The following is a 7,242-nucleotide window of genomic DNA, read 5'->3' as shown; positions in this document are numbered from 1 at the left end:
GGAAAGAATGTAAATTAAGTTAAAAAACTTTTCAGAAAAAGAAATCTATTCGATGACTACAGTAAGATATATAGTCCCAGTTAGGTGCTACTTTATAGGATGCCTAAAGTTAGACTTGTGTTCATGGAAATGTATATATCAGCTTTTTTTGCTATGAAAATATTTAGATTAATTAAGATCATTAGTAATTCAATAAAATGTGGGGTGAAAACAGTGTAGAAAGCAAACAGAGATACCAGAGACAGTGGGGAAGGAAAGTGGAAAATGGCAGAGGGTAAGAGATAGGGAATTGAGCAGGAGGGAAAAAACAAAACATACAGGCAACAAGAAATGGAAAATTATTTGTTGACAATAACATGTATGTTGATGTGCTTGAGTGAGACAATATATAGTGTACTCTGAATGGAAAATCTCATTTTGTATTCTGTAATGTTGTACAGTGAATGAATGTTAATAAAAAATGAAAAATTAAATTTAAAAAAAGCAGTGAAAGTACTTAATGAGAATAAGACAGTGTGGAATGGGGGGTGGAGAGCATAGGATAGAGAAAGATAGTAAGAGAACAAATAGAGAGGTAGGACATTAGTGGCAAACAGATATGGTTTATTACCTGTGGATGATGACATGTATAGTATTCTCAGCTGGATTGGTCTGATAAGTATTTCGTGAAGGGTAAAGTCTTTCTACAAGCAAAATGAGAAATTGATTGACTGTTTAAAAAAATAATTAGAATAATAATAATGATTGGGAAAAACATAGAAAAGATATTGAATGATGCAGTGGGGAGATTAATGTCTCTGTATTGACTGACATGCATGGCATTCCCTTTTGAAAAAGCAATGTGATACACTGTAAAGTTATATGTAATCCAATGGAATATAAAGATTATGTTGATAATAAAAATATTTTAAAAAGAATTAATATTATCAAAATGTTCATACTCTCCAAAGTGATCTATAAATTCAATACAAAATGCCAGTTACATTCATCATACACACACACATACACACAGAATCCTAAAAGGTGTGTGGAACCATGTAAGACCCTAAACTGCCAAAGCAATCTTTAGAACAAAGGACAAAGCTAGAGGCATCATACTACCTTACTTCAAGATATATTACGAAGATGTAGTAACCAAAACAGCATAGCACTGGCATAAAAACACATACATCGGAGCCAGGAGATGACATGGTGGTTAAGGGAGCTGGGCTCCCATGTGGCCAATTGTGTTACAGTCCCGAACCTGGTGGCTTGCTTTGTCACTTTCTCTCTTTCTCCCTCTGTCCTCTCTGGTCAAATAAAAATAAATAAATAAATAAATAAATAAATAAATAAAGTTAAATAAAATAATTCTTTAAAAATACATACACACATCAATGAGTGGAACAGAATAGAGAGCTTAGAAATAAATCTATGCATTTACAGCCAAACGATTTTCTACAATGTGCCAAGAGCACACAATGGGGAAAGCGTAGATTCTTCAATCAATCCTTTTGAGAAAACAGGATATCTATATGCAGATGAAATTGTCCATACCATACATAAAAATCAACTCAAAATCATTTAAAGACTTAAACATGAGGCCTAAAAATGTGAAATTACTAGAAGAAAACAGTGAGAAAGTTGTATGGCATTGGTCTGGGCATGAACTGTTTTGATATGTCCCCAAAAGTACAGACGACAAAAACAAAAATAGACAAATGGGATTATATGACACTATAAAACTTTTCTAAAGCAAAACAAACAAACAGTAACTACAGCACAATCTACTGAGTAAAGAGACAACCTGCACTTGTGACAACACAGATGAACCTGAAGGACATTCTGTCCAGTGAAGTAAGCCAGACACAGAAAGACAAACATTGCATAATCTCACTTATATGTAGAATCTGAAATAGCTGATCCCTTATGGAGTGTAGAATGGAGTAGAAGGGTGGTTGGGAGGAGGCATGATGGGGAGGTGTTGGTCAAAGGATAAACTGATGCTTGAAAAATGCTGGAGACAGGATATAAAGTGTTCTCACCACAAAAATTATCGCTATCTGGGGTAATACTTATGTTAATTAGCCAGATTTAGTCACCCCCACAATGTATATATACTTCAAAACACCACCTTGTACATGGTAAATGCATATAATTTTGTCTATTAATTTAAAATACTTTTTAAATCACAGAAAAAATAGCCTCAACTCTCTGCATCAAAGCCAAAGCTACACGTCCTTAATTTTCTGTGTTTACCAATTTGATACAATAAAAATGCTATCACATAGTGGACTAGATTACCATGGTGGATGCTGGACTCCCACATGGCTGACCTTAGTTTAAGTCCCAGACCTGGCAGCTTATATGTGCCCAAAATCCCAGAAGGAGAATGAAGGAGAAAAAATTATAGCATGGACATCCCTCATGGGAGATGATTTCTCACTTTCCTTCTCATTGTCTCTCTCTGTGTCTCTCAGGCAAGCACATACACCTTCTGGTAAAAACTTAAAAGTTATCACATTTTAGTTTTGACTTATATTTTTATTAGTTAAAAATAGATATTGTCATATCCTTAATGGTTATTTTTTCCTAGTGATTTATCTTTTCAACTCTTTGTCTATTTTTCTATTTATGCATATACATTTTGTAAAAGAGCTTTAAAAGTCATAGATATTAATTCTGTGCCATGTATGCCACTGATGTTCTCAATATGTATTTTTGTTTTCCTTTTTTTGCTTATTCTCAACTACCAACATCTGAAGTAGGAAAACACAAGGCTGCCCAGCTTGTGGCAGTTGCAGCAAAGATCCTCAACAGCTGATCTTGGCGTCCAGCCCAGGCTGAGGAGAAAAGAGACCCCTCCCAGCTCTGTGGGAGAGAGGCCTTTGTCTTTCTTTTAATTTTGTTTATATTTTATAATTTTATAAGAAAATTTTGAATACTTAAACAAATTCAACATTTGTCTCCTTTACATTTTCTGGCTTAGTGTTAATCTTCCCTCAATGCAAGGCTGTAACTATTACCTGTGTGATCTTCTAGAACTTATTTCACTTTTATAATTAATTCATTTGGAATTTATTTTGATGGAACATGTGAGATAGCTATGTAGCTTTTTCCTGTTACATTATTCGTTTTTCTTCCACTAATCTGAGATGCTTGTGGTGATTCACTGTTAGGTGACATTCATTTCTACCAGGTTTGACCATTCAGAAAATCAGTTTATAAGAACAATGACCCCTTCCTTCAGCTGGTCTTATAGGATGGGTTATAATTTCTTCAAGCATTGTTTAAATCTATCTCAGGCTATGTAGACTCTTTTCTTTTTTTCTTTTTATTTAAGTTTGGGTATAGGGTATGTATGCTCACCAAAGGGAGACAGTGAGAAAGAAGGAAAGTGAGAAATCAGCCCTCCTTTGAGGGGGTTGTCCATGATGCAATCCCTTCTCCTCTATTCTCCTCTTGAGATTTTGGGCACATACTCACCTGTGCCTGGTATGATTTTCAAACCGCCAGGTAAGAACTCAAACTGTATAATCATTCACATGAGACCAGTTGCCTTAATCTCTGTGCCATTTAACATGGTGTGTGCACATGTGAGGGAGGTCCATAAGGTCCCATTTTATCAATTGTAAATGCCAAAGACTTAATATATTTAATTTTAATTTTTTTTATGTTTGTGGGTGGAGGTACCTTAGGTTCAGAATATTAAGTAAATTGTAATCTTTATCTCATGATGTACTACAGTATTGCTTCATTCTTCCAATTTTATTTATTTAATCCATTTAATTCACTCAGTCCTTCCCATTCTTCTCCCTCTAACAGGAAAATATCCTTACGTGTTTGGTGTCTCTCCTTTACATTATGTATTATTATGAGTGTGCTGTCGTGTGCATGTATGTAATTTAGTCGTATTGCTCTATAGATGTGATTCTGCATCATATTCTCTAACTCAGTATACATTTTTAAAGATACAGCTGTATTTTTTGCTGCATTTATTGCTTCTGAATGTGCTATGACAATCTGTGATACGCATGTACAATATTCCACTCATCCATTCCCCTGCTGATGAAGAGGTTCGTGGTCTCCAGCTTTTAACTACCACAATAACAAGTAATGAGGAGTCTCCTACACATCCCCTTACAGGCCTATGTAAAAATGTTCACGTGATGTGTATCCTGGAAAGAGGCGGCTGGAGCACAAGGTTCACATGCCTCATCTGATTAAGTATCTCTGAATTTCTTTCTATGATGACTGTATACCATTCGATTCTCCCATAGATCAGTATGAAGAGAATATATCATTTTATTGAAAAAAATATTTTTAAAAAAATAGCACAGGGACTAACAGATGGCATAATGGTTACATTGCTGGACTCTCTCATGGCCAACCACGATTCAAGTCCTGGACCCAGAGGCTTGAAATTCATGTTGGGCACTTGTGCATGCATGCCCAAGATCCCAAAGGAAATGGAAAAGGTATTGCGGCATGGCCATACCCCCTGGGGTGATTTCATACTTTCTGTCTCTCTGACTCTGTCTCTCTGATGAGCACATGTGGCCTATAACAAAAAAAATCTCTAAAACAAAAAATAAGAAAGATAATGACATACAATGTAACATCTTCAAAGGGCTAGAAGCAAATGCCAATGGCAAGGGCATGTGTTCCTTATTCAGTCATTCATTTACCACATACTCAATGAACACTATCACGTGTTAAGATCATGTATGCTAAGGGTATCCAGATGGTGATAGGGGATTTCTGCTCCCCTAGACACTTTGGGGCAAGTGGGAGATAGACGCATGAAACCTATGTGACTGCTCTAGCATATGTGCTTGCTTAGCATATGAGAGTCGGATATCTAAAAGGACATCAACAAAAAATGCTGCTCCTCCTACAGATCATCACAGAGGAAGCCATGCTTGAGCTAAGAACTAAAAGATATGGAAGTAATTTTCATGCATAAGGACTACCACAAGACAGAGCACGAAATTACCTGGTGTATTCAGGATCCTCAAGGAAGTAAATGCAGCTGGAGTATAGGATATCGAAATGGAGATGTTGGAACATTCGGAAGAAATAGATAATAGATAGATAGCTTCATGTGTGGCACTAAAGAATTTGAACATGAGCATATTTATGTTACAGAAAGATCTCTAATATCACCAAGGAAATATAAGGTAAGATACCCATGGTCATGAGTCTTTTCAAGAGGTTTATCTATAAGACTAGAGCTCAGGAAATAAAGGAAAGATCTCAGACAGGAAAAAAAAAATTGATGGTCTTCTTTATGTACATGGTAACTCCAGCCATAGATTTGAGTAATATCATACATCATATAAAATTTAAGCAAATTATGAATAGTAATATGCAGAAAATAAAAAAAAACAGAAGAAAGAATTTTTGTAAGGCCAGAAGACTCAGAAAAGAAGGAAAATTTGTCATTCTTTTATTTCTACCTTAAACTACATCCAACTAACCTACGTCAATTCAATCTGAATCAACTCTTTCCTATTTGTTCGTATGTAACTGAAAGTATTATTAAGTCATGTTCAAATGCTTTACTATAGTAATTAGGTTGTCACTTTCTGAACTTGACAATAACAATAAGCTAAATCTTTAAAAGTTCAATTGTGTGTATAGAGAAACCCTAATAACTTTATTGCTGTTCCATGTCCAAAAATACTTTGTTGAGAATAATGAAAAATGGTATTATTAAATAGTGACATTAGTGAGCTGGCCTCATAGCTTAGTAGATACACATTGAATGGAGGGAGCACGATTCCACACGGCCAACATGGTTCAATTCCCAGCCTTGGCAGCTTGAAAAACATGCTGAGCACGTGTTTCTATGTGCCCAGAATCTTGATGGGAAGGAGGAAAGGAGATTGGTCATGACCAGGCCTCTGTGGGGAGTTTTCTCTCTTTTGCTCTCTCTCTGTCTCTCATGTGCATGCATCGTCTGGCATTAACAACAACAATAAAAGAAATTGTGTCATTCATAAGGCATCGAGATTTTAGACATTGAGATTCTAAAATTCAAAACACATTGCTTTCATTTTCTCTTGCTGTGTAACAAATTAGTATTAGATAATCAGTTGAGAGTTGGACCTTAAATTCTAATGAAAATGCTATGATTGAGTTCAGATCTAGAGGAAGACTCACTTTTCCCAATCAAAACTACATGTGAAGCATGTTAAATTTGTATAGTATCTCTGTTTATTATTACCCATATTTTGTAGTTTAAGATTTCAAACCAAGGAAAGACCTCTTGAAAACATATCATCCTTTCCAAAGACAAAGGAATGAGAAATAAAATTTGTCCCACCTTATAGAACTCTGAATTACTAGACTGACCATCTTGAGTCCATTATGGGGAGTAGTAATTACCTAGAAATAAGGATTAGCTACTTTTCCTTGGGAATATAAGAACAAACAATTAATCATAAATGTGCTGATCTTTTAGTCAAGTGAAAGAATTTTATTTTTGAAAATAAGACTCAGTCAGAGCAACCTTGAAACTCTGACTTCTAGGGCATGAGGAGAACAAAGAGAAGGTTCGAGCTCTCTTTAGAATAAAAAAAGTTCAGTAACAATATTTAAAAATCATATTAAAATTACATTAGACATTGCTAATCTTTCACTTTTTGACAGTACTGGTATAGAATTGCAAGACTCAAAATTTGTAAATCATGTCTATCTTTATTATAAGAGCTAGTGCCAATCGAAATAAGCTAAGTTCTACCACCCTTAGAAGTTACTTAACTATGTGCATGTTTTAAATGCTGCCTTAATTCTACTGACTGACAACATTTCATGGACCTGAGAGACTAATTGGTAAAGTTATGGAACTTTATGTTTGTAATCTTATCCTAGTTCAATCCATTTTATTGAAATGAATGAAAATCAGTATACTGGATGCTGCAGAGGAATAAGAGATTTCAGGAAAGATTTTTCAAGTAATTTTTTTGCTTTTATCTGCAATGAATTGAGCAGTAAAATTATTTCATAAAGTTTATGAGCAGAATTATACAACCTAGTAATGAAATGCAAATATCTCTGTTCATTAAGGCTCAACTCTTTCATCAATTTTGCATACATAGTTCAGTAGGGACTGATAATTATATTGCAATGTGAAAAAAATGTTTATTAAGTATCTGTATGAGGCAGCTAGGTGTATCCAATTATACCCAAATAATGTGATTTCACGAAGTGATTTGATTTTTCATTTATTACTTCACGGTCTTCATTTTACTGGATTTG

At 34.8% G+C, this 7,242-nt stretch overlaps 1 non-coding gene across 1 annotated transcript; it reads right to left on the bottom strand.

Moving 5' to 3' along the window:
- Positions 1 to 2,732: 2,732 nt before the first annotated feature.
- LOC114008523 (small Cajal body-specific RNA 20) lies at positions 2,733 to 2,866 on the bottom strand. The gene has a single exon (XR_003550042.1).
- Positions 2,867 to 7,242: the final 4,376 nt, after the last annotated feature.

The sequence above is a fragment of the Tupaia chinensis genome, unplaced genomic scaffold (assembly GCF_000334495.1).
Source record: "Tupaia chinensis unplaced genomic scaffold, TupChi_1.0 Scaffold000350_1, whole genome shotgun sequence".
In the NCBI taxonomy this organism is placed as follows: domain Eukaryota; kingdom Metazoa; phylum Chordata; class Mammalia; order Scandentia; family Tupaiidae; genus Tupaia; species Tupaia belangeri.
This window is presented reverse-complemented; position numbering and strand designations above follow the sequence as displayed.